The sequence below is a fragment of the Falco peregrinus genome, chromosome 6 (genome assembly GCF_023634155.1).
Source record: "Falco peregrinus isolate bFalPer1 chromosome 6, bFalPer1.pri, whole genome shotgun sequence".
Classification (NCBI taxonomy): Eukaryota; Metazoa; Chordata; class Aves; order Falconiformes; family Falconidae; genus Falco; species Falco peregrinus.
The window spans coordinates 56,048,958-56,076,770 of record NC_073726.1 but is presented as its reverse complement, the minus strand read 5'-3'; the positions used below and the strand labels follow the sequence as shown (position 1 = coordinate 56,076,770).

The 27,813-nt window shown below is 38.7% G+C and overlaps 1 protein-coding gene and 1 long non-coding RNA gene across 11 annotated transcripts in view; one reads left to right on the top strand and one right to left on the bottom strand.

Annotated features, from left to right (window-relative positions):
- Positions 1-27,813, bottom strand: part of ATF7IP (activating transcription factor 7 interacting protein) — a 114,034-nt gene that overhangs the window by 64,043 nt on the left and 22,178 nt on the right. The gene's annotated exons all lie outside the window — the stretch shown is intronic.
- LOC114012161 (uncharacterized) lies at positions 369-23,673 on the top strand. 2 transcript variants are annotated; one of them, XR_008747740.1, is made up of 3 exons: positions 369-559; positions 1,274-1,437; positions 6,310-21,476. It is a non-coding gene; the product is annotated as an uncharacterized LOC114012161 (long non-coding RNA). The 2 variants fall into 2 exon arrangements; XR_008747741.1 differs by lacking the exon at positions 369-559 and adding an exon at positions 631-1,041 and having other exon boundaries at positions 6,310-23,673.

The window sequence follows — 27,813 nt, the reverse complement described above, 5'->3', positions numbered from 1 at the left end:
AAGTATGTGATGGAACCAACAGTTTCATAAATTCACTTAATTGAAGCCTGGTGGAGACTTTCTATAATCTTCAGATTTTGGGGGCAAGAAGACAATTTGCCTTTTTCCCACATGAAAGGCCACATTTTCTCCTGTGACGGTGGGAGGGAGACTAGCAGGCAGCCCCTGCGGCCATCTTGCCCCTCACCAGCTCCCAGACCAGCGCAGACAGACTTCTCGCCTCATGGCTGCAGACTACGGGGAATTTGCATGCCTGCTCGGGACTGGCTACAGGACACTTGCTTTGCATAAGTAAATCCGCCGCCGCGAGGCGGAGCCACGCCAGGGGCCCGTGCAAATCCACCCGGCAACAGACTAAAAATAAACCGAGCGCCGCAGGGCGTCAGCGAGCCGGGCGCGGGCGAGACGCACTTACAGGCCCGCCCCCTCCCGCGGAACGTGCGTCCGCGCCGCTGCAGCTGCCGGCGCGGCGCCGGGAAACGGTCACTCTGCAAACACGAGGAACGAAGGGGCGCCCAAGCTTCCTGCTTTGTGCCAGCGGCAGAGGCATTATGTGCGGGTACGGCACACTGAACTCTCACGGGTCTTTGGTGTGTGGTTTTTTTGGTTTGTTTTTTTTTTTTTTTTTTTTTTAAATAGAAAAAATATTCTTAAGTAATTCCCTTTTCAAATCTAAATATTAACTATTATAATCTGCACATCTTTCAGTCTCACCTTCATTTCAAAGTGAGCTGGAGCAGAAACAATTTTTCTTGATCTGTCTGGTATCCCATGTCAGTTTGGTGAGGTGAAAATTGACTCACCCGCAACTGATGTCATTGAATTGTCATCACATGTGGACTCAAACACAGGAAGTTACAGACTTCTTGGCTTCTGAGTTACCCCTTGCTAAAGGTGCGTCACCAGAGACACACCCATGTAACTGGTGTGCTCAAACTGGGGGGGGGGGGGGGGGAGGGGAATGCATGTAAACTGAACCAATAAAAGAAGCTCTGTAAACAGATCAGACATCTTGAGAATAAAACCTACATACAAAATGGGGTAAGTACAGCACACCATTTTAGAGTTATTATGTAAATACATGTTCTATTATGAATAACTACAGCAGTGATTTACATGTACAGTATTTTACCATTTTCAACCTACAAAACAGATACTGCCTACACAAGTTTGGTTTTCAGTACTACTGAACTGACAGCATAAACTCTTCTGACTGCAGCAGAAGCAAATAAAGAGGTTTTCAGGCTTTTTTGTTGACCACATCTGCCCCCAGGTTTCCATTTCATGGAACGGGTCAAAGGCAAGTGGAAAGCCAACACAGCGAGATGGGTGACAGCAGCACCCAGTGCAACATGGGACATATATGGCTGCCTAATCCAGGACTTCAGCAGCAGGAAAAGCACCATCTGATATGTAAAGTATACATAAGCACCTCTGGTATGTAAAAATGTGTTTTCTACAAAGCTGTCGCAACTAAATAAGGTGAGATGGAAGAAAAGTGGCCAACACTGATGGTCACAGAGTGACCACTGACAATGGCTGATAGCTTCTGAATGACTTGACAAAACAATCACAAAAATTAACAAGAAATCCCAATAGGAAGGTTAAAGTGAAGGAAGCCAAAAGTCATCATAGCATAGATGATTCTTCAACTTCAGCATGCTTCGGACAAGTTCTGCAGACACAGATTGGCAGACTTCAATTCTTTGCTAAACTGACCAAAGAACAGGAAACAGAAAGCCAACAATCGCCAAGATGGTTTCTTTATGTAGTTCCAATCAAGGACATAAATGTTAAGAACAACAGAACTAGTTCTGAAGGGTGTTTTGATGACAGAAAGTAGCCAGAAATGGTATTGATTCTTGCTGTATTCTTCCTTTCTAGAACCTTCAACATACTCCCTCCCTTTTCTCACTATACTTGCTGCATAGTCAGACGACTTAATGATTTCGCTATACTCCATTTACCCAAGTTGTTTTGAGACCAAATGCAAGATCTTAAGATTTGTTACCATGTGAGAGACTATTTTCTCTTTGGTATCTTCTTGGCACACTTAAAATTCAATGCAAGTAGGTAAAGATTTTGAAATAATGTCACATTAGTTGTATGTGGCACAGTTGTATTTATCTGCATCAGCAGCACCTTAAACAAGCAGCAAAGCATGAGATGCCCTATTGATTTCTGAGGTGCTGACGTATACCTAATGCTAATATACTCATGTCAACTCAGTTATACACTCCAAGACAAAGATATCTGAACAGAAATAAAGGAGGACCAGAGGAATGTTCTGAAAGTAATCACTCACTTGATGGGAAAATGTCCTTGGCTTTTTAGATTTTTTTAAGTTTATTCTTCCTATCAATGTTTTTGAGTGAACATTAAGAACAAAATTGCGTTCACTCCACATAAAGTATGTTATTACATTACACAGTATGCAGTCACGTTTGCATATGAAGGATGAAATAAAGCAAGAATATGAAGCAAGCACTGGCATGTGAATTCAGGTTAGGGACCTCAGTCATGTTGAAGCTAACCTTTTAGTTTACCCCAGCAAATACAAAACAACCCAGCAAGTAAAATAAATCTCAGCCCAGATGAGTTGTCTGATGCTGTTAACCATGAAGCTACTTTTAACAGTTAAGCTAGCACAAGATGGGGCAGAAGGAGGAACAGAGAACAGCTTCAAGACTAGTGTGTGGCATACCAGTCTTTCAATATCAACTTGTATTACCTGTACAACTACAGCACTGAGCTATGTTTGGTAGGATCGGTGCTTTATTAAACTCAGCTCCTTGAACTGGCTGACAAAACAATCACAGGAACATCAGGGCTGCTGCACGAGAACGTGCAACAGAACAGCCCTGGTTTTTCTGGGTGTGAATGTATGTCAAGGGCTTGCTGTAATGGATGGGAGACCTAGAGGTTGACAAAGCACTACAGATGTCCCATAAAGTCAGCTTCATCTGGTTATTCAGGCTTTTTAGGGACAGGGCAAGGAAGCTGTTCCCATAATGAAAAAAGTATTTCATATCTTCAAGTGTATGTCTTTATTATTTTTAAATGCTCATAACTACTACTCTGAAAAAAGCAATAGGTGCAATAATTAGGTAATTATTTCTCAAAAGCTTCCAAAATAAAGTAAAGCAGCAGATTAAAGATCTAATTTAACCTCTGGTTTTGAGCTGTGCTAGATTATACAGTGGTGGAAGGACTTCAAAACACACACTGCTTTTGGACAGAGTATTAAGAAATGGAGACAAAATCGCCCTCTGCTCTGTGGACAATACCAAGCTCTTAATGTGCAACTTTATTTAAATATTTCCAGGCTTATATGCTCAATTACAGATAACAAATGTTGAATATACTCAGTATTATGAATTCAATACCATGTGTATTAGTACAGAAAATACATAAATCCATACTAGCCCATCCCTTTAAAAACATTTCAATGAACATCCTGCAGTATGTGTAAATCTCTATTAAAAAAAAGGAAAAAAAATATTTGTGCTGGCTCATATAAATATATATAGACACTAAGCTTTTTGCCAACTGACTTTATTACCATGAAGTATGTTATTAGTCAACATTACTTTGGTGCTTTAAACTGGATGACCAACTTTATTCCATAATATTTTTCAAGATTTTCTGGTCACATAAAGCCAGAGTTACATGCATTTGAGCTGTAGAAATTTTCTGTGGAAATTCTCTACTCACATATCTATTTGAATTACCCATTAATTTAGTGACCTGGTATCTATTTTAAACATACCAGGAAAATGAATTAAGAAAGAGTATATTTATAACCTACAGCTGGTTTGGATGGCTCTACTTAATATTCAGTTATCCCAAACAAACACAAAGTGAGTATTGCATCAACTAAAAAGGTCACACTGCTGAGAAAATTCCCTGTCTAGTGTGCCAGAGTATCCTTAAGGGATATAACTATTGAAGCTTGAAATGACTTAGCCTAAAACCAATTACATCTTACATAAACATGATTTGCAAAATTCACGTGTCTGCATTTGACAATCAAAGAGAATAGTCATTTGTGACAAGGACCAACAGGGAGAAGTAACCCCTTAAGGTGTCACAGATTATCTCAATACTCAAATTTCTGATCTTTAGCAGAGGTTGACAGCATTAAAGTGTGTGTTGCCCCCCCCCCAGTCATTTTTGCTACAAAGACAGAAAACCGATTTAAAAAAAACCCAACAATTTGAGAAACAGTATTAGGAAAAAACCCCACAGAATAAAACTCCCCAAACACTAGCTCTGCTTGGCATATACCAAACAATTGGAGTTTTTGCTTATCTAAACATCTTCACTAAGTATTAAAGCCAGCTTACAGGTAATCATTTGTGTTTTTTCATTACATAGTACAGTATGACTCCACAGTACATACCAATAATAAATTTACCTTCCTGTGCAGCTTATCAGCATGTAGTATCTTGGGATTAAAATAACTTCTGTGTATTTTCAAATTATCTTGGACGTTACACACTCTAGAACAACAATGAAACTAACCTAAGCATACTATAATATAGTTGTACTAAGTTGCCAAAAGTCATGTATAAACACAGTAGGAATTCAAATTTGATGCAGCTTTCATGTCTCAGGAGAGCTGACCATTCAGAGACCCATCTAACCATCTGGGGACACAAGCTTCAAACAATAGCACATAAAAGTAGAGAAGTTTGGAGCACAGCACTTCAAATACACCTACTGGCAAACCAGTTTGGATTAGATGAGTCTCTTCTTTGACTGGTTACCTGCAGTCACACCTGTCTTCAACCCAAGTATCAAATATTGATCTTGAACAAGGCATGCATAAATTCTGTCACATAATACTAAAATAATTTTCAATAAATATTGTAGATATGATCATTCTGATCTCAACTGATTGCATTCACTCGAATCCCTAATGAAGAATTTCAGACACTGAAGTACCAAATCTGAAACCAGGTACAGACAATAAGTTATGCATGAATTCAACAGTAATGCCTTTAAACAGATAAATTTTAATGCATACAAAAAGCCAGTAAAATTTCCCTCCAAAACCAATTGTAAACAAAGCTGTTTTACCCTGTTTATTTTTTCTGTCCTTGCATACACTTCCTTGAGAACACCAGTATTTCCTAGACTTAGCTGCCAGAGAAAGAAAAACACTTAGTTCATGCAGGGGAAGTAAAAACATGGTGGAGGGGAGACACAGATATGGACAGGACAGAAAGAGACAGATGGGAGATAGGAATCTGAATTCCAACTGCATTATGAAAAAAATTCTGACCAGAGTGAGCCAGCAGTTAAATTAACTTTTATTATGCTTGATACTTTCTGACTCCTCTGCTAAACAAAGACCTGGGTTATTTCTCTACTGCTTGCATACATTTTGCACTTACTTCACTGATGGAGAACTGAGCCATAGAGAAGGCATGCTAACTGGCCTACTCAAGATCTGATGAAAAGCCTAGAAATAAACCCAACCAACCAAGCACAACAGTAAGAACCCGCACACAATGTGCGATTCTCAAGTCTCTCCTACCTTCATAACATTTATGCTTTGTCTTGATCAAAAATAACAGTAAAACACGAGCAAACTAGTTACTTGCCAAACTGACTCTGTTTGTAATGGCAGGTCTTGCATGAGGTTAGATTATTCTAAAGGAAACTGGTATTATCTGAAGAAATAAGTAGTGACTCCAAAAGATGCAATGTAAGCATTTACACTTCTATTCTCTGGTATTGTCCAGAACAAAAAGGCAAGATGGAAAAGCTTTATTTCTGTTGATACCATTGCAGACCACCTTCAAAAAGTGGTTATGAGTAAGAAAAAATAACAAGCAGGCAGAAAAAACATACATACACAGAAAATCAGGAATTCTTTTCTACATATTTTCACATTAAAAAAATAACAAACAAAAGTATGAAAATAGGAGATTTTTCCAGTTCTGCATAACTTGCTTTCTTTTCTTTCCTGAGAGAACTCCAAAGCCTGTATTGACAAAAGTATGTCCTCTGACTTTTCTGAAGTTATACATGTGCCAGTTGATGAGCCAGCTGCTACTAAACAGAAGTGACTGTCTAAAAGCCCTACCTGTACCTCAGTAGGAACACTGACTTGATTCCTTCTACTTCTATCCAATCAACAATTCTCATACAGCTTGTAGAAGCCAACTTTACAGTTTTGATACCTTTAAAGTTTGGCTGAAATCAGTTGGTGCGTAACAACAACAAAATCATATAAAGGAAGAACTTGTGTCTCAATACAAGATAGATTATTATTTATTTATTTTTTTTTTTTTTTTACAGGGAGAGCAATGATTCACTGGAACAGCCTCCCCAGGTGTGTGGTAAAATCCCCGTCGCTGGAGGTTTTCAAGATGGGATTGGACAGGGTGTTAGGTATCGCATCTAGGCTTCCCTACCAGATGATCTTTTGAGATGACTTCCAGCCTGGGCTATTCTATGAACTTTGCCTTAGGACTGATTTTGTGACCAAAAGATCAGCATTAGCTGCTAGGCATTAAAAAACCCTCTAAAATGGGACCTTTAGAAGATGGACAGATGACTAGTCCACCAGTCCTCTGCAGGAATGCTACATCTTCAGTAAGAGAGACGCAGCTGCAGAATTAAGAAGATACCTTTCAAGCTACACAATCTTCTACTAGTAAGCTAAACCATTTTAAAAGTTCTACTCTGATTATGTTATATGCATACACACATATATATTTTATATACTCCATATATTTGTATTTATATAGATATATATGGTTGGAGCAAATGTGATCAGTTGGCTTATAATAGAAAGTCTAGAAGATGGTAATTAGGTTGTGAACTTAAGGATCTAGTTTTATTTACATAGGGTTTTAAATGTAATTATTGTATATGGAAGCTTAAAACCAATATACAGTCAGTATGAGATCACACTGAAATAGGCAGCAGTGAACTTATCTTTAGCCAGCTTCCTCCCTGGAAAAAAAACCTCAGGTTGTTTAGCACCTCTGGTCAGATACACAAAAAACTGATAAACTGAAGACTCTGCTTCCGAAATGTAATTTCTAATTTATAGGATATAACACAAGACTTCTATCAGACCTGAGAGCTGAATTCCAAGTACCCGATTTCCATTTCTTTAGTCAACCAATATGATTAGAGCTTCATTTAGCATCTTTTTCTAGAATTCATTTTTTGACTGTGTACTGTTGTGACATGGTGAGATAAAATAAGCCATTCATTCAGTAAATGCTGTTGATAAAAATATAGAGAAATATACTTGAAGACATTTCAAGGAATACCAAGTTTAACAGGATCTTACAAAATTCTACAAGATGCAAGTAGACAGTGTTTTTAATATTTGAGGGTGAAGCAGAAGTGATGAAGAGAGGGTATGCAGCAGAATTTGTTTTTATTTAGGAATACCCTACATAAAAATGTAGCTAAACAGGATGTCAAATAAACACTACTATGAATGTCATTGTTTTAAGGGCAAGGTACACTGCAAGGCTTAAAAGATCCCATTTGTTGTGGTTCAGCCCCAGCCAGGAACTTAAGTACCATGCAGTTGCTTGCTCACTGCTCTCCTGCTGCACCACCACCCCTCCCCCATGAGACAGGGAGGAGAACAGGAAGAAAGGTAGAACCTGTGGGTTGTGGTAAGAACAGTTTAATAATTAAAATAATAACGAAAAAGGAGAAAATAGAGAGAGAGGAATAAAACCCAAGAAAAATAAGTGATGCACAGTACAACTGCAGACCACCTGCTGACCAATACCCAGCCAGTCCCAGAGCAGCGATCCGTGTCTCTCCGCCAACTCCTCCCAATTTTTACAGAGCATGATGTTCCATGGTATGGTCTAGCCCTTTGGGTATCAGGTCAGCTGTCCTGGCTGTGCTCCCTCCCAGCTTATTGTGCACCTGCTCACCAACAGAGCATGGGAAACTGAGAAGTCCTTGACTTACAGTAAGCACTGCTTAGCAACAACTAGAACATCCGTATGCTATCAAAGTTATTCTCAAGCTCAACCCAAAACCAGCAATGTACCAGCTACTAAGAAGAAAATTAATTCTAAGCCAAAACCAGGACACCATTCTGCAAAGGGAAGGAGGGTATTTTCACAAGTCCAGACTAGAAGATACTGAGCAACTGACACAGACTTCAAAGTGCCTGTCAAAAACAGCACTTCTTTGCGTGTTTTTTGGTTGTTTTGTTGTTGTTTTTTTAAAAATTCAAAGAACTGAAGCAAAAAAAAAAATCAGGATGAACTGGAAGTGCAACGTAATGCAATGAATTTTTGATTCAGATCCTCACCCCTACAAAACTTGATCAAAATGAGTACTGTTAACATTTCTGCAAATTTAGACTGTACTTTCACATATAGGTTTCAACCTTCACATTCCATTTACTCATATTAATCTTCCACCTGCAAAATTTCATTTCCGAATAATGTTCAAAACAGTTCACAAGCTGCCTAAGTAAGAAATTCTATTTCAAAATATGTTTGCACTAGGAAATCTTTAAGTGAAGGGAGAGATAAAGTGAAGCTGCTGCCGGTAGGGTTTGCTGAACTTCTAAGACCACACAATACAGTTGAATAGATACGCAGCAGGGAGTGTTGCAAGGGTCACAGAGGATACTACAGCTGATGCAACAGGAAAAAAAGGTATTGAAAGCAATTTATCCTTCGATACAGTTAATATTTTTTTCTCCCAGTTCTGCTACAATAGCCTATGTACAAGTAATCCAGTATAATCCTGCCTCGAATTCTGAAGGACAAGTCAAGGAACAGAAATACTAGAGTTTACTGCTAAGATATTACAAAACATAATACCAACATACTTTATACAGAGTGTTGTTTACCACTAGGAAATCATCAATTTGCAAAATCGCATTTATTGCCACATTGTTGTTTCCCATCCCTGACAAAGGCAGTTTGAAGATTCACCGGAATGAGGAAGAAGTTACTACTGAATTTCATGAGGAAAACCAGCTTTTTTAGAATTCCTTCTTCACAATCAACTTTACAGCAGCACTGCTGCTGTAAACACTCACTGTATTCACCTGTGGCCACCAGAGACTACCACAGTTGCTAAGCAACATCTCTTAGCTTCATCTCAATTTTGACATTTGCCATTTGGGAATATTCACCAGAACCTAACAGTCTTTTAATAACCCCATCTCATTCTTCTCCTTTTCTAAAGATCTATAATGTCCTGATTATGTAACATCAGATACCAAGTGAAAAAACGAAGTTTTCACAACCGTTTTATGAAATGCAATTGAATTGGTTTTTCAGGCACCGGTGAGTGCTTTTTATTTATGTACAGGAATCTGCCTATGCAATTCTGTTTTGGTGATCCTCTCCCATACAGACTTTTCCCCCAAGTCTGCACATTAGGGAGTCAAAAAAAAATCAAAGGCAGAGCAAAAGGGGGGAGGTGGGGGGGAAGCAGCAGAAAGAGGGAAAACCCTCTTGTCTGCTATGCTTTTGTAAATATCCATGTGTATCTACTGCAGATAAAATATCTTAGAATATTTTCATGTGGCAAGAAAGTTATAATAGTGCTACAGAAACCCCACTCAGTTTCAGCAACTGTCTTTCCTTTTCTGATTTCTAGTTTCTCCACTATAAGGTAAGCAAGAACATAAATTAGAGCCTTACACAGTAACAACAATAATAAAAAAATTCAAACCCCAGAGCACTTAGCATATTATCTACATTTATTCTATTTATAGAATACATATAGTCCATAAATGAGACTGAACCCTCTCAATCAAAGAATATCACACATGAACCTATACATGTTCTCCTATCTTATAAAAAAAAAAAAAAAAAGACCAATCCAAATAATCTTCAGTGACTCTACCAACATGCAGATATCAAGCAGCAGATTCCACAGTGGCAGAAAAAGAAAAGAGACTGCAAAAATCCATGCAGTCAGTGTATTTCTGCGGATAATACTGCTATGAGGTAACTGCTCCTTGAGAGACTGTCCACACAGATTGTCATCTAACCCAGAGAGGCTTCTTACTGAACAATGCCTTACAGCACAGCATCCTATGCCCCGTACGGTTATTCTGCACACTTTGAATACAGTAATGGTATTCAGAGGCAATGAGTTTTCCAGAATTCTAGCAGAATAAGCACTACCATTGCTATGCAACACCATTTCCAATAGTTTATAGTCAATATTCATACAGATTCCCGTTCTCACAAACTCTCTCCTGACCTTATTAAGCAGCATTTAAGCATTAAGTATTCCACAGATTGTCTTGTAGTAACGGTTCTGTTACGTGAACTATATGCCATGACATTTCCCTTTAGGTTCAGTAAGGATTGAAGAGGAGAGAATGAAGTTCTAATAATTAGGTGTAGGCTTTTGGGATGAGAACTGTACATAGCTGTATTTTTATGAAATACTAAATTAAGTGGAATCATGCATGCACTTTAGGCTCATCAAATCACAGCCTTAAACTGATCAGGGGAAAAAAGCAACTGCTTAGTTAACCATTTGAAATAGATGACAAATCTAACTAATGTTACACAGATGTCTCAAGGATGCAGAGTAAAAAAAATTTAGACAAAAGTGATCCAGCTATTGCACTTCCTCAACTTGCAATACAAATCTTAATAAAGTCAACTACAGAGTTTTGTATCATGCTATCAAGTTGGAAGTCATAGAACATTTCAAAGCAGTATCAGATTGACAAAGCTGCAGAGAAAGAGGGTTTCAATTTTTATTTCTTATATAATTAAGTCTAGTTCAGGACTTACAGTAGAACCTTCTGGTGGATACTGCCAGACCACATCAACCAGACAGACACTGAGAATGAAGTGGTTAATTTGTACAGAAACTGCATGACCAATTTTAAGTTTATTGCAGCCTTTGTTTTGTTTTGGGATCTTCTGTGTTGAGAGGCATACATGAACTGTAGTCTTCAAGGAAAGCGATGGTTCAGAGACACTTCTGGATAACCTCCCAGAAATACCAGTCAGAGAACACTACCTTGCTTCATGATCCAGATATAATGGCTTTCTGAAAGAAGGACTTGGTTCTTCTCTTTCCATGAATATATAAACCCCACTGCTGTTATGCTGTCACTACCTGAGCTCTCTCACAGGAAGGCAGGATTGCCTGGCAGATCAGTTAGAGGACCTTATTTCCCAGAACATTATTAAGCATCTTCAGGGAAAAAGAAATCCCATGATTTTAAAGATGATATAGCTACATTGCCCATCTCTAGCTGGAAGTGTCCTTCTCAAACGCCTTGATAAGGGTAAAGGATGGCTAATGTTACATGTGTTATTTTTTCACCCATTTGACAAGAAAGGGTTTGATGGGATGCTTGCAGCTGACATTTTAAAGTCTCTAGTCTAGATAAAATCCACTCTAAAATTTTTTTTGCATGGAGGTACTTCTGTGGAGGACTTCTGAAATCCGGCATATTGCTTCATTCAGCTGCATGAGTAAGTCCAGCAAATTAAGTATACTTTTGGCATTATCTCTTTATTAAAAAGCTTTCCTTCAGTTAGTCATTTTTTCTTGCAAATTCATGTTGACACAGGTCCCTTTGAAGACTGGATTTCTGTGATCATTAAACCATAAAGATCATTAAAATTATTCAGCGGAAGCTGGTTACTTACAAGGCTTATGTCACTTGAATTAACCTTGCAATCACCAGCCTCTACAAACAAGGTGCTCTAGCTACCAAGTAGCTTGCATTTATCATTTTCTGTTGCAGGATGATCAAATGTCAACAGTCACACCTGTAGCAAAAGTAGTACTAGGATTCTGAAGTGTTTTCTGTGAATTACAGCTTACTTTTAATATTACAAAAGAACGTGGACTTTTAAATATAAGAAAATGAAATTAAAATCTATAGTCTGAAGGCATCTCTTCTCTATGACCAAGAAAGAATCCATCTTTGTGTTTCCTCAATTTCTTAGACAAAGGTCCTTGAAGAAGAAAGTAGAAAAATGTTGTACGTAAAATGTCCTCTCAAACACAGCAGGCTGCAGGTTTTCTTGGGCTTGGATTCTTACAGGATACAAATGAAAAAAACAAAACAAAACAAAAAAGAGAAGACTGCAGTGATCTTCCACCTGAAAAATGAAGGCCTCTGCCTTTTAGAATAAGATACAGGCCTCAAATGAGATCAGCTTAAGATCAGCTTAGACTTCCAGAAGTATTTCTATGTCTTGAGTTAAAAGGCTTTTGACTAACGACACCAATGAGGCTTGCAATTATGCAGGACGCACAAGAAACATGCTCAAAGGCACTCCTGGCTTTAAACTTCACACCTAGGACGATGGGTTTTAAGGTTTTTCCCTGTGGAATTATTTTCAAAGACAGCTATGAGTCTCAGTTTGCAGTCACTGAACACCATCAACTGTGCATGGTAGCTGGCAGTGAACTTGGGGACAGAAGTAGCCGGCCAGCAACGTTTTGTTGATGCTGACTGGGAAGATCATAGATACTAGCCTAGTGAACCAGAGAAATACATCTAGAAATACAGTCCTCCTAGGACCATTGCTTCCTCCTGCTCAGAAAGGGCAGGTCTAGAGACACCTCCAATACCAGTGTTGCATTCCTAAGTGGAAAAGATGGAAGTAAACAAAAGCAAACCACATTTCTTCTAGTAATGATGTAATTGTTTTGCTTGCTAGTGCAAATCTTAAAAAATAAAGAAAACAAGACAACATTATGAAATCACAAAGCATTGACAGTTTGCATAAAAGATCAAACTAGCGTTCACAGTAGTATACAATACCAAAAAAAGAAGCTGCAAGTTTAGCTTAATTGATACATTATTTGACAATGATTTTACCATTACAAATCTACCATCTACAAATATTTTGATCCTGGACCTAAAAAACAATGGCCAGGCTACAGTGATACTGCCAGCAAGTTCAGTAGTGGTTAATACCTGGTCTATAAAAGACTTCTCCAAACTGCTGTCTGAAGAGCTCAAAATAGCTCTACAAAAAACATCCTTAATCTTACCATTGTAGGAGTGAGAAAAGCAGCTGATGAAGCAACAATCCAGGAGCACTATCATTCCAAACACAGAAGTACATGTAGAATTTATACAGCTGTTTTAGACTGCTTGCCTTCCCAAACTCCATAGAAAATTATACAGAGAAAAATGTATCTGCACAGAGTCACTCTGATCACCTACAATAAACTTCATTTTTCTTGTCTACAGTGCTTCCCAAATGCCACCCAGAGTTGGATGCCAGAAGTATACAGTATGAATTATACTCAGGAGTACCTCTCTACTGACAAATGGTATAAAAACTTCAAAGGAAAGCTGTCTTAAATTTTGACCATTTAAGTTCAGTTGTAATAGCTCAACCTCCACAAAGGTTCTACTCTGAAACCTTTAAGAACAAAAGTAATGCCTTGAGTATAGCTCCTCCAGAGGCCGACTTTCGCCTGATGAACCAGCAAGCCACAATGCTTGTTTGCTTGTTTCCTGTAAATAAAGGCCTGCAGTTTCACCTTATCCTAAAAAAAAAATCAAAGGCTAAATTTCTCTTTGAATGACTGAAGACATCAGTATACAGCCTTTCTTCACGAGCTGGCACATAACATAGCTGAGCTGTTTCCTGATCATTTTGCAGACCAACTCCAGACTCTCCTGATGATTCTGTATATATGACCATCTCTCTCCAACTTTGTATTTGTGATGACAAAACTATCTTACTTACCAAAAGGTGACTATTAACCAGGTCATATTAATTTGTCACTTTGGGACCTTCTTGGGGAAGAATTTTGCTAAATAATAGAACACTGAGGAGTGGGTAGCAGAAGATTGAACTAGATAACCTCCCAAGAATCCTTCTAATCAGTTTTCTTTGGAAGCTGTTACTAGCTTCTTTAAAATCTTGTACAGTGAAAAACTGTCTGCACAAGAAACTATTGATCCTTGAAAGGTCATTTAAAAAAAAAAAAAACCTATTTGGTTTGAGTGGACAACTTTCCCGGTAAGTTCTGTTTTCTCCCTTGAAAATAATACAGAAAAAAAAAATTTCTGTGAAGTCTTCTGTGAGTACTGAAGACAGTATGCCAGGATAGTGGATAGACACCCCTCACCCCCATTTATGAGAAAACTGTTAATGGAACACTCTATACCTGTGACATTTTGATTCCAAAAAACCCCTTCAAAAATAAGCCATCCAAAAGGATGACATTAAGATGTTAATTAACAAGACAGCAAACCTAAAATGCTCACAGTACTCTTCCTCAAATGGCAAGACCTCACAGGTATGATAATGGCAATGAACTAGTGTAAAATTGAATTGACTATAAATACAGAATCTGAGGATTCCTTTCTGGCATCAAGCCTAGATTAATGGTTAAATTTCCCCCCACCTTTTAGCAGATGCTGGATTACTTATTTATGCTAGTATGCTAAGTCCAAAAAATGAAGTGATTATAATAGTAAATGTGGCTACAATAGTGTAAATCACAGATAACCCTTGAAATAATGAAAAATACCAGTTTTTTTTATTCTGTTTATGAGGTAGCTTGGCAATAGGTCTTTTTTCTGCATCAGCACATACATTTTGTGGAGGGATAAAGAATCTTACTTTGAATTAAAGAGTATAATTATAATACATATCAGTCTTTCATTTTTGCCTGGAAGAAGCCTTCATCCCAAATGTGAAGTTTTTTTATTCTAAAAAAGAATGATACTGAATGAGGACTCTACCACCAACTGGATGAGTAGAATGCTTTTCCACTTTTGCAGATATATCCTTATCAACACTGTTTTGTTTTTTTTTTAATACTGAATAGTTTGATAAGGATGACACACTCTGCCCTGCCAAGTACCTTTCTCTCTGGAACTGGATCAGAACTGGAGGTAGACTTTGATGGACAGTGTTAGGATATTCTCTCCAAGATGCTAACAGAGAGAAACAGAGTCCGCTTAGCATGTTTTAGCAAAATCCTCATGACAGTGACAGAAAACTGCTTCTTTTGCTGTTTATCTCGTTGAGTTTGTCAATCAGACTTTGGTGGATTTTCTCACTCTCTATCGCAGAGTAGTTGAAGAAGGGGACAATCCTTTTTCTATCCTTTTTGCTGGGTGTCCTGTTTTGGCTTGGATAGAGTTAATTTTCTTCTTAGTAGGTGGTACAGTGCTGTGTTTTGGATTGAGTATGAGACTAATATTGATAACACACTGATGTTTTAGTTAGAATAAGCATTACTTGGCAAACAAGTCAAGGACTTTTCAGTTTCCCATGCTCTGCCAAAAAGGAGATGCACAAGAAGCCAGGAGGGAGCACAGCCAGGACAGCTATCCCGAACTACCCAATGGGTTATTCCATACTAAAGAACATCATGCTCAATATATAAACTGGGGGAGAGTTGGCCAGGAGGGGCCAATCGCTGCTCAGGGACTGGTTGGGCATTGGTCAGCAGGTGGTGAGCAACTGTTCTGTGTATCATTTGGTTATATTTTTTCCCCTCGCTTTATTTCAATTATTAAATTGTTCTGATCTCAACCCATGAGTTTTACCTTTTTCCTCTTCCACTCCCCATCCGACCAGGTGGGGGGGTGTGTTGTAGAGAGGGGGAGTGAGCAAGCCGCTGCATGGTACTTAGTCGCTGGCTGGGGTTAAATCGCAACACTGGGGCTGCGTATTTTTTGCTTCATAGCAAGATCCAAATTTAGTCCTTCCCAGTTCTTTTTATCATGTAGAGCAGAATTTGAGATAGGAGTTCTCTGATGACAGGACTCTGGGTTTATTCTTTCAAGCGCTCTTTTTAACTTGAAGACTTACGCATGTTCAAAATACTGACTTCACAAGGGGCTCCTAGACACCTCTGCTTTGTTCAGTGGAGATCCTTTGTCAGAGTCGGAGTGTGTTCAGCCTATGACCAGAGTACCAGACTCTAAACCATGAGATCCAAAACTAGCCGTCAGAGTTCTTTCTCAAATGGGATGCAATGGGACTGACATTGCTGGCATGACACAGCTCTGGTTCACTTTAAACCTGCACAAAGATGATGAAGGTTAATAGGAAGAGTAAGCAATGAGCTTTACAGCCTCTTACTCTGCCGCAGAATCCTGTTGATCAGCGCCTTAATGAGAAATTAGCTTCAGAAGAGCTGAGTAACTATTTCATTCTGTTCAAGTTCTTCCATCTTTCTACTCTTATTCAGGCAAGGAAGACTTGTTTCTCTCTTAAGCAGAGGAGGTTTACAACAGAGGGTCTACCAGCACTTCTTGGAAGACCTTCCTCAAAAAGGTTGAAAAAAATTCTGCTTCTGTTAGAACCCTTTAGAGGACCTGAGACTTCAACAACAGAAAAGAAGAATCATCTACGTGCTCAAATTTAAGAATAGACAAAATCTAGTTTGCTTCTCTGATTGCGGCTTTCTTCATGTTCTACAAAGTATTTGAGTAAGCTAAGGAAATGAAGACAGACCTAAGGCAAGAAGCATTTCAACAGAAGTCAAGACTTGGAAATACAAGAGTGTTTATTCAGTCAGACAAAATGACAGTGTGAGAAAGAACCACCTCACATTACCACCACAACTTCCACACATTTATAGGTCTTTCTCACTGTAATTCTACATGGACACAGCTTTCTGCAAAGCCAACATAAAAATACTACTTTCCAAATTCATGAAGAGAGATTAGACTCCAACCCCCTCCAAACCAAAAGCTAAACTTCAACACACAAAAATTATGTAATGCCCTTGGAAACCAAGAATTCATTTTTCTGTCCCATAAAATATGATCCCTTCCCCGAAACCACTGAAAATTCTGTTCTACAGTTACCACACGTATTTACAGGATTGTTGACACTGAAGTAAAGGATCAATGCATGTTCTTGCAGTGACAAATCCTACACCCATATTCCTCAGCCCTTCATTTCCACCCACATGTTATTTCTACTATGGTGACAGAACAGTTTGTAAAACTGTCGTGGTTTAACCCCAGCTGGTAACTAGGTACCACGCAACCGCTTGCTCACCCACCCCTCACCCAGAGGGATGGGGAGAATTGGGAAAGGAATGTAAAACTCAGTGGTTGATATAAGAACAATTTAATAGGTAAAGCAAAAGCCATGCATACAAGTAAAGCAAAACAAGGAATTCATTCACTACTTTCCATCGGCAGGCAGATGCTCGGCCATCTCCAGGAAAGCAGCGCTCCATCACACCTAACAGTTACTTGGCAAGACAAATGCCCTAACCTCAAACGTCCTCTTCTTTATTCTTCCCCCAGCTTATATATACTCTGTATGACATACCATGGTATGGAACACCTCTTTGGCTGGTTCAGATCAGCTGACCTGGCTGTGTCCCCTCCCGCCTTCTCACTGGCAAGGCCTAAGAAAACTAAAACCTCCTTGACTTAGTACAAACACTACCTAGCACACTGATGTTTTCAGCTGTTGCTATCAGCACTGTTCTTACACCAAATCCACAGCACTGCACTAGCTACTAATAACAACATTAACTCTGTCCCAGCCAAAACCAGAAAAAAAACCACAGCAGTGAGCTACTGAACCAGCTTCCCCCCAGTAGCCTTTCATACCAGTTTTCTGATCCAGTTTCTTGCTGTGCCAACATCATGAATAGAATAGCAAAGGCTAGGAAGAAACAGCTAGAACTAGGAAGTTACAAGGGCTCCTTAAGCAATGTTGGTTTCATAGCTTAGATTATTTCCAGCTAATTTTCTGTCTACTCAAGCCACAACTATGTGTGTGTGGTATGGGCCTACCTATGTGTGAAGTTCCTTAAGCTAGGCTGTCTAGATGCATTTTCCATCATGTATGCCCACATACTCAAAACTGAACTCAGTTTCTGTGTCCTTGTGCACCCCCTTCTCCATGCTCAACAACAAATAATTTAAAAATAACCTCATGCTTTTGGCTCATCAGGGCAATTTTACTGCCACGAATGTGTCTGAGCTGTTCAATATTAGGAGGTATTTAATGATAAACCAAAACTAGCAAAAAATTTGTCTTGAAGTGTCACTGCAAACCAGAAAAATTCAGAAAGCTGCACAAAAATCTGTGCAACTAAACAACAGTGAATACACAAGTCCCAAGCTAAGCCATCCTAGATCTATCAGTGACCTCTGTCTTCCTTTAAGACTGCTAGGAAGTCAAAAAATTAAGCCAGAGATGGTGAAAAATCTGCATCTGAACAAATTTCACTTATTGATAAAACTATTCTAAATGGTTATAGATTTATATTTGAAGAAGTCCACAGTCACCTCACTTCACCAATGGACTACTTTCAGAACATTATGTGGGGAGGTTCTGAAAAGAATCATGTTCTACTCATCACAGTATCTTCTTTAGACATTTTGATATTTAACCTAATTCCAAACGGCTGCCCTGAAAAAAATATTTAATGAGACACATACTCCAGAAAATGGATCCAGCTTCTACTGAACAGAGAGGCTACGACCATCCTTAACTGATTCACCTTTGCACGCTTTGGAACAATCCAATATTCAACTTGGATGTTCTTGGGTAGATGCAATGTTTGTGGGTTTTTTTGTAATGAAAACCAACCATTGAAAAAACATCCATGAAGTTTTGGTTCAGCACAAATAAAAATTAAGACTCAAACAAATATATGTACAGATGCCTCAGCACTTGAAACTAATTGCTCAAAAAAAAAAAAATCAAGGGAAACATTGCAAATAAGGTTAAGTACTGTGACCAAGAAGAAAGAAAACTTAGAATAATTCTTTAGAGATCCTAGTCAGTGAAAACACAACTTGAACTACATATATGCCTGCCATAACTTGTAGAGGGATTTTTAAAGACATATGTTACCATTGTCTGGGTTGGACAACCCAGGCCTGTTAGTTGAAGCTGCAGAGCAGCTTCAAATTGTCCTGGGAACAAGCAGTGGGAGAAAGAAAACAAGCTATGCACAAACAAGAAGCCAGGTGCAGAGCAAGTCCTGGGAACCGCAAAATCAACACACTCTCATCTGCACACTCTAAGGCGCCTGCAGCATGCTCACCAGTCGGTGACACGGACCCCACGTGGCCTAGAGACTTTTATCCAATCACCTGTGTGTAAAGTCTGGTGAGCGGTCAGTTTAAGTTATAAATATGACCTGTTTGTTTAATAAAGTGAGCACAGCATGTAGCCATATTGGTGTGATTGTCTTGACTTGGCCGACTCTCCACAGGGGACCCTCTTCAATAACTCTCCCTCCCCCACTCCTCAAACTAACAGCCACACAAAAGACTTCATCTAAAGATCTGGACTCAAGCTAAGCTATTAGGGCAGAGTTTACATCTCTACTACACCATCACAAATAGAGCAGAGGAAATAGATCAATTAAATACACAAAAGCAATTCAACACCATGTAGAAAAGAACTGCTCTTCTATAGGCTGACAAATAACATGGCAGTTACGTATTTTTTTTAAAACAATGTGGATAACAACTTGCTGTGGCTTGCCAAGTAATTTGAGAAAAATAGAAAAATTATGATGGATAAGATTATCACAGCAGCACACCAAATATTTCATCTTGGAATGTCCACTGTTATTTTTCTGTCCATTGTATTGCCAAAAGCTTCCCAATATCTAAGCTAAAAGTACAAGGCAGAAGTACCAGCAAGCTGGTCTGCCTTTGAAAAAGCAGCATGGTGCTTGTGCTGCTCCTGTGATAAAGCAATGAACCCAAACCAGCTGTCTGCTATAAAAAAAAATATCTCCTGCACTGTCTGAGGACAGCAAGGACAGGCCTTGCCTCTGGCATTGTCCAGAAAATGTGTTCATCTGCACAGTAACAGGAAAAAACTTCCTATACCTATCAGAATTACCTTGAGGTAAGAAAATCTGTTTGAAGGCTTGAAAGAGACAGGTGTATGTCTTGGTAACGCATGTCTGCCCCTCCAGTTCTGGTTGAGGATGGTGCCATTGAAAATTACAAAATGGGACAAGACAAGCTGAAGCAGGTTCTCTCTCATGTGGGAAGGGCAGTTTCTTTGTGACTGAAGCAGTATCTCATAATCCCCACCACATATTCACTTGAGAGTGATGCATGCCCTTTGTCTGACCATCCTAAAAGATATCCTTGAACGTAACTCTGAAGAACATCTGAAACATGTTTTAAGGTGGGTATTAAGACACTATATGGGTGTGATCCATTTCTCTACCTCAAAGTCACATGGGCAGTGGAATAGTCAGAATATTGCATATAGAACACCTAAGGAAGTAACAGTCTCCCATGCCAAGAATCAAATCCTAAAAAACAACAGAACATTTAACATGGAAGATTATTCTAGAAAAGGAACTATTTTGTTTATAAGGCTTCCTTCACTTCTAAAAGTTACACTTCCCAGAAAGGTAATCAATAAACAGACTAGGCATAGAGGCAGTCTCAAAAATTAAGTCAAAATACGCAGACTCTTGCATGATCATCTTGTTCTGGAAAACTGTTCTCTGCTTTTGAAGGTGTGGCTTTTTCAGCTTCTCTATTCAAGACTTCTTCAAATTTGGTGTTCCACAGGAAGGGCTTTAATTTCTTATGAAGATCCATAATACTACTAAGTCCATAATCTTCCAGGTTACCCTGGCAGTGAAGGTGGTATGAAGCAGATAGTGTGCATACTGAATTCAGCTCTGAGTGGAATCAGATACATTCTCATCATCTGTCAAGTCAGGGAGAATGTGCAAAGATTTACATTATTTCCCAGCTACAGTGAAGGCCAAAGGCCTGGAGCTTCCAAAGTCTCCATATGCCAAACTTGAGCAAAACATGAACAAAACATCACTACCAAAGATCTACCCGTCTGTAAAAGCAGAGAGGCACTGAAAGAAAAAAAAATGAGCGAACAAAAGAAAAATCTCTGGGACTATAACGTAGTAGCAACAAACTCTCTACGCCTTGCTAGTCAATGTAGTTTCAGTGCAAAGTCTGCCTGTTTGCTGCAGGACAACACATACATGTCCCTATGGATGCAATATGACTTTGGACAAAACAAAACAATAAAATAAAATCACCAAATGACTGTTCCTCACAAACATATAAAACTGCAGAGGGGGTGGGGACAACCCAAAAGTAACACTTTGGGATTACCCTAATAGTTGTTTTGTACCCACAGTGCATGTATGTTTGTTTGTGTGTGTATGCATATGTACAACGACAAACCATGGAGGAGGATGTGTAGTTTCCCTCAGTACAAGGTAGTATGACCTGGAGAATAAAGCACCAGACTGGTGCTGATGATGAGCATGTTTCCATTTCAGTTCCACTACTGATCAATAGTTTAGCCTCATCAAATCAGAATTATCACCTGCCTCAGTTTTTTATTGACTGTAAAGTGAGATAGAGATGAGGTTTTTTTCTGTAAACTTTACTGCCAGAAGTCAGGAATCATGACAGAGTCATGTAGAAGAGTCTCATCTCTTGGATTTTCTTAGGAAAAAAGCTTCAGCTAGTCAGCAGGTACAAGCAGAAGACTCAGTAACAAATGTAAGTAAATACAAAAGCAAATAAATTTATTTTGAATACAGCTTTTATCTAGCTTATGCTTTTATAGGAAGACAACATATTTCCAGTTCACAATGGATATGGAACATATTTCATAATCTTAAAATCTACACCTCACAAAATCATTACTTTTCAAGTAATATAAAGAATGACAGAAAGATTGCTCATATCTGAAAATACACATTATGCAATATTGGAACAAAACTACATGAAATGCTTTTCTTGTAAGAGTACATGGTATTATTTGAGGGAAAAGGTAAGGTTAGATGACTGTCAAATCCGGCATAATTTTCTGTGAAGCTTAACATTGACTCTGAATATCCTGGGTTTAATTCTTGATCCTAGGGCCATTGTAACACTGTGAAGGACGTATTTTACCAAGTAAGGGACTATCCTATTATTTAAGAACATTATTTAGACAGTGAATTCATTTTGAAAAGTTTTCATTAATAAATCCATTGCTTCTAAGGAAATTCCACAAGTTGCAAGTTCATTCCAAATGCCACTGTTTGTGTAGTCTTTTTTCATAAGGATGTTTAAATAAACATGACCAAACCCCAAATAACCAAAGCAAAAAGATCTCTTTCAGTGCTTCAGCATTTTTGCTGAGGATCAGAATGCTGCTCCTTTGAAAATAGTTTCTAGAAAACATCAATCACCAAAAATTTTAGACAGTGCTTCTAGAATCCATTTCCTATATCAAATCATTCAAATTTATGAGAGCACAGAACAGAGAAAGTAGTGTATCTTGACGGGGAAAAACAGAACTACTTGTGCTCCATTACCCAAACACATGCATCTTAGTTTAAGCGAAGTATAATGTTGCATTTCACCTGAAGAGTTCTGAAGTGCTCAGTCCTTCCAACTTTTAAGGAAAACAGGATGCAGAGATGGAGATTATAGTAAACTGGTAAATTTAAAAGTTCAGGAACACAAAGGATGAGACTCAGTAGCCTAACAACAGGCAACTAGTGCTGGTTTTGATGCTCAAGAATCTGCATGAAGCTAGCAGACGTAACACAGGAACTAGAGATGCCAGTGCCCTCCTGGAATCACAGCTGAGATGCAGAAATACATTCTAGAGCACCTAAAACGGCTTTACATGACTATGCCTGTGAAGTGAATCCTACCCTTGAAAACTAACTGATGCCAAATTACAGAAGTGTAGGAAACTCACAGCAAATGCCTGCTTGCTTTCTCCAAGTTCCCAGCAAATGGTTTGACTGCAGTAGAGAAAGTCTCTTGGGGACTATCTAAGCCATGTAATAAAGCTAGTATTTTGTGGTATACTTTTAAGTGACCCAAACCCCTAAAATGTCATTTTCTTCATATGTTTAATACATGGAAAGCGAAGTCCAATTCAAAATTATCCCTGTGCTTCATCAAAGGGCAGAGATTACATGGGCTGTACTAGTTTGGCAACAGTTACAAGTGAATGAAAGTTTCACATTGTACATAAAGGAAGGCTCATTTAAACCTCTGAAAAGGACTGGGATGAAAAGCTATTCAGCAGATCAGTATCATCAGCCTGGCCCAGTTTTGCAGGGCAACAACTTGGACTCTCACATGCAAAGTTCATATTATATGAATGAAAAACACCACCACTACAGTTTTGTTCCATCTAATTTCTACAATGATAGCTCAGAAAAGCCAAGAAAAAGATTTTGCATTAAAATCTTTAAGGTGTCAAAGTCCCCTATCTTTCTGAAACAGAATTAAAGGATTTTCATTACATTTCTACTAAAAATTGAAAACAAATTACCTCTTGACCTTGAGAAACCACTCATCTGGAATACTTTACTTTCAATGATATATTTTTAATTGTGTAACACTTTTAAGCTGGTGATTGTTCTCTCCCCCCACCCCCCCAAAAAAAGTGATTTGATGCACTGTAATAAAAGTGATTCATAAAATAAAACACCTGCTTGATAAGCAGCTTGTTTTCTGCTACCTCTTTTCATCTTTTGTAAAATACATGACATTGTCATGTTCTGAGAACATATAACAATCTACCTGTGAATCTTACATAGGAATCCAGCTATAAGTTATTCTCAACTTGGAAATGCTTTATATCAAAGCCATCTCTATTCCTTAGAACTTAAAGCATATTGCAAATCAGGAAGCAATTCTTTGAGCAAGCTATATAGCTTAGAAAATGTCTGCTTAGTTTGTTGTCCACAGAAATGTTCTCGTACCCACAACAATTTACCCACATGCAAAAGTTTAGTGAAATCTCTTGACATTGTATGCAGACCACAATACATATGCATGCATGTGTTTGACTGACTAGTCATATAGCACAGCACAATGCGAAAGAGGTCTGACAAGTAGATGCTGCCATTTAAAGCATTTGGCCTTTCATGTTAAGGATACCCTGTAATTTTAGGATTACATCTTGTTGTGTTTTTGGGTAGCCCTAGTATGCTTATGCTAAAGTTTCAAAGCACTAGGCTCCACATCTTAACATACTAGTATTGTGGGTTCAGGTTCATAGTATTGACTCGGGTTCACAGTGCTCACTGACCTCGGTACCCGTGCAGGCACTCTGTATGGACCAGCCTTCTTGAGCATCATGACAGTTGTGTTGGACACCCAAATAATTTCTCAAACAATTACAAGCTGTTTTTTTTTATTCAGAACCAACTGCAGCTATAAGTTTGAGCACAGGTACTAACATGTTTGGTTTTGTTTGTTTTTTTAAGAAGTCAAGGAATGCTGAGAATTTCCATCTTGTTTTCAAAGTGCACAATTCTCAAACAGAGCGCTGCTGCCAACAGTATAAGCCTTCCCAAAGGATGCAGAAGCTAAAGCAGTATTACAGCAATCCTTCAACGTGTGACGAAAAAGATCCTAGTAACATTTTTCAAACTACTACATATGCTGCATTGGAACAGAACTGTTAATTACCCAGCTGGTTGTGGTGGGGTTTTTTTTTCTCTCTCCCCTCCATTTTACCATAACTAGAGTACTGATCACCAAAGTACTTCCATCCTCCTCTAAGAAAAATCAGCAGCAAACAGGGACTAATAAGTCAGGGATACATGCTGCTTTCATTAAAGACAAACCAAACGAAAAGACTGCGTTAAAGAGATTAAAAACTGGTCAGATTTTGCATACAAGCAAACAGCATTGTAGCTATTAAGGGATAAATAATGTTAGCTTTTCCCAGCTCATGTATTAGCCAGTGTTTTATCAGGTTTGTATTCATTGAAGTACTTTCATTATTCTGCAGGCTGCTGTTCCATGAAAGAATGCTAGTTCTTTCTGAGAAACAATCAGTTCTCTGTAGACTATGGAAGCAAAGCCTTCCCGCTAGAGGAAGCTCACTTCCCATTCTAAGTTAGAAATAACGAACAGCATGTCCAAACCAACTGATAACCTGCATCATCTACTTTAAGGGGCACTAATGTTTTAACATTTTAACTGTGACAGTTGGTATGATTGCTGGATTTTCTGTGCCAAATGAACAGTCATGGACTTGGTTTTCCAATGCCTCTCCTCCCTTATTGAGTTGAGTGATCATTTCCTAGCCTGGAGAATACAACCTATTTACAAAAGTTGCCTTCTACCATCAGCAGTGCTTCCTGGAACACAGACGCAGGTCTTGTGCTGGCATGCATTGATACTCAAATTATCCTAGCCTAGCCAATAAAAGAAAGCAGATGCAATTCTACAGCTTTCTCACTTTGAGAACTAGCTCACGAGACATTAGTTTCATTCACCCCGCTGCTGTCAAACATGTAATAGATGCCATCAGGAGAGCCAGCACAAAATCCTGGTCTACAGCATGTTCAGAATTCTCTTTCCATCACACTTTGTGCTGGCAAATCCATGTGTGACAGAGCGTCGTAATTTCCCCTTCCTGGCCCCATAGTGAAACCAACTACAGGCACTGGAAATTGCTGATGCTGTATTTCAACCAAAGCTGGAAAACTTCATGAGTATACTATTTTCAGTAAAGGTAAGATATTGTTTGCAGCATAGATGAACTGATCTTTCCTAAGTAGAGTTCAGATCTACTAGAGTTCTTCCCCTCCCACCCCAACACACACAGAGTGCAGGCCTGTACTACAACTGATAGCTAACACTTGTGACTAATCATGTCATTGAAGTTCTAGAACAAGGCAGTATAAAAGTTGCACCATCCACAGCTTTAAATATTGTTCTCTTTGATTAAAAAAAAACCACCACCACCACAACACGAAACAAAGCAGATCTAAGTGCAAAAGGAAAGCATCACAGAAGGTGAAATTTTAGAGTAGGTCTGACCACAAATTGAGAAAAAGATCCACAACAAAAGAGAAATACAATTGTAAATTAAAGGATGATAAAAGTCACGGACTATGCACCACTAGGATGACTGATTATTATTAGGTATTTTATTTTTCTGGACCATAAGGGTTTTCATTCAACAGTTTTGCTGCATGGAGTTAAGCCTTGCCCATTGTTCCTTCAGAATGAAGCTGGTGGGGGGAAACAACAAAAGTATCCAGAATCATTGCAACAGATCTGGTGAAAAATTCTGAACTGCTAGAATTAAGGAAGACACTGTAAAGCATGACAATAAAAGGAACCATTTCTAGTCTCAGACCATTAAACGCCCTTAGCCATCCATTTGTTGGAACCAGAAAGGCACCTGACTAACTTTCTGCTGGCTAACTTTCTTGACCTCATCATCTAAACACCTTATCTTGCTAAGAGCCACAAGATGAGATGGCCCAGAAATTATTCTTAGGCAGAAGATGTAAACAGCTTTTGTGGGGTCTCCTCACATCAGTGTAAGGCTAGGTATGGTTTGACTAAACATGTAACCAGCTCTGAGTCAAAAAACAGTCCCTACTAGGTATCTGTATCAAATAACCAGAAATTCGGATTAGGTAGAAAACTTCATGCCAGCATTATTCCACATAACCTAGCTGCTGTTCCAAATCCATATGCCATCTAAGTGCCACAGATTGACCATTCTTTTAAGTCTGTCTTCAAATCAAGACTCGATGTCTTTCTCAAAAGAGACAAAACACAAAGAAGCAAAATTCACTGCTTCCCTTACTTCACAGCATAATTAAAAAAAACCAACCAAACAAACCATTTGTAAATATTAGTTAGTTGGTCTGCCTCCAGCTTCCCATTACTTATGCCACCCCACCACCCTGGATTGTATAGCTTATTTTATTAGTCATTTTTGCCTTCTGAAGGAACATACTCAATGGAATTATTGCTTTATACTAATTCTTTCTTTTAAAACTCAAGACTGGGCTGCGTAAACAAAAACATAGCCTGCACATCAAAGGAAATTATTATTCCACTCTGCTTGGCACCTGTGAAGCTACATCTGAAGTACAGGACCTGAATGCAGTTTTGGGACCCTGAATGCAAAAGAGATATTGATAAGCAGGTGGAGGACCACCAAGATGGTTGAGGGCTGGAGAACATGACAGAGGTGAGACTAACAAGCTGAATCTGCACAGCATGAATAATAGATAGCTGAGAAGTAATTGCTCTCTTCAACAACCTAATTGGCATTCATAGAAAAGACAAAGCCAGACTGTTTTCAGAGATGCACAGCACACTGACAAGATAAAATATGATGCAGCTTGCATCATGAGAAATTCCAGACAGATACAGAGAACAATTCCTCACCACAAGGATGGTCAAACACTGAAACAGCTTGTCCAGAATAGCTGTGGAATCTTCATCCTCGCCAATTTTCAAACCTCACTTTGACAAACCCTGGAGCAACATGGTCTAATTTTGAAGTTACTCTCCTCTGAAGAAGATGTTAGACTAGATGACCTTCAGAGGTCCCTTCCAACATAAATTAACAGTTTAACTTTTACAGTATTTTACAGTTTTGTGTTCTTGAGCCAGAGAGATTTTTGTGCCTTTTGCCAGTAGCCTTCCTATTTTTTCAACATTGTAAAAAAACACTCCTATGGACAACAGGACTGTAACCTTTATTAATGAAGAATTCGCATCATCAGTATAAATATTCAAGGCAGATTAATAAAGTGTACGACTTCCTTAGTCTTCCTCTGTATTCAACAGAATTTTAGCCCCTCTGCATAAACTTTCTATTTGGGACTTTAGCTCACTTTCTTGTCTCTATGATCCCTACTTAATTTCAGGGTACGGTTTTCTGTTAAACAGATACGTCATATAACAGATGGTTTCTAAATGTACAACTTCAGATTTTGCTGTGCAATAGTAACTCAGTGGGTCCCACTGAGCACACGATCCAGATGATTCTGGAAGAGTCGATCTTTCTGACCTCTGTAAAAGTAACTGCTTTACAATACCAGTCAAAGAAACTTTACTTGGAACAT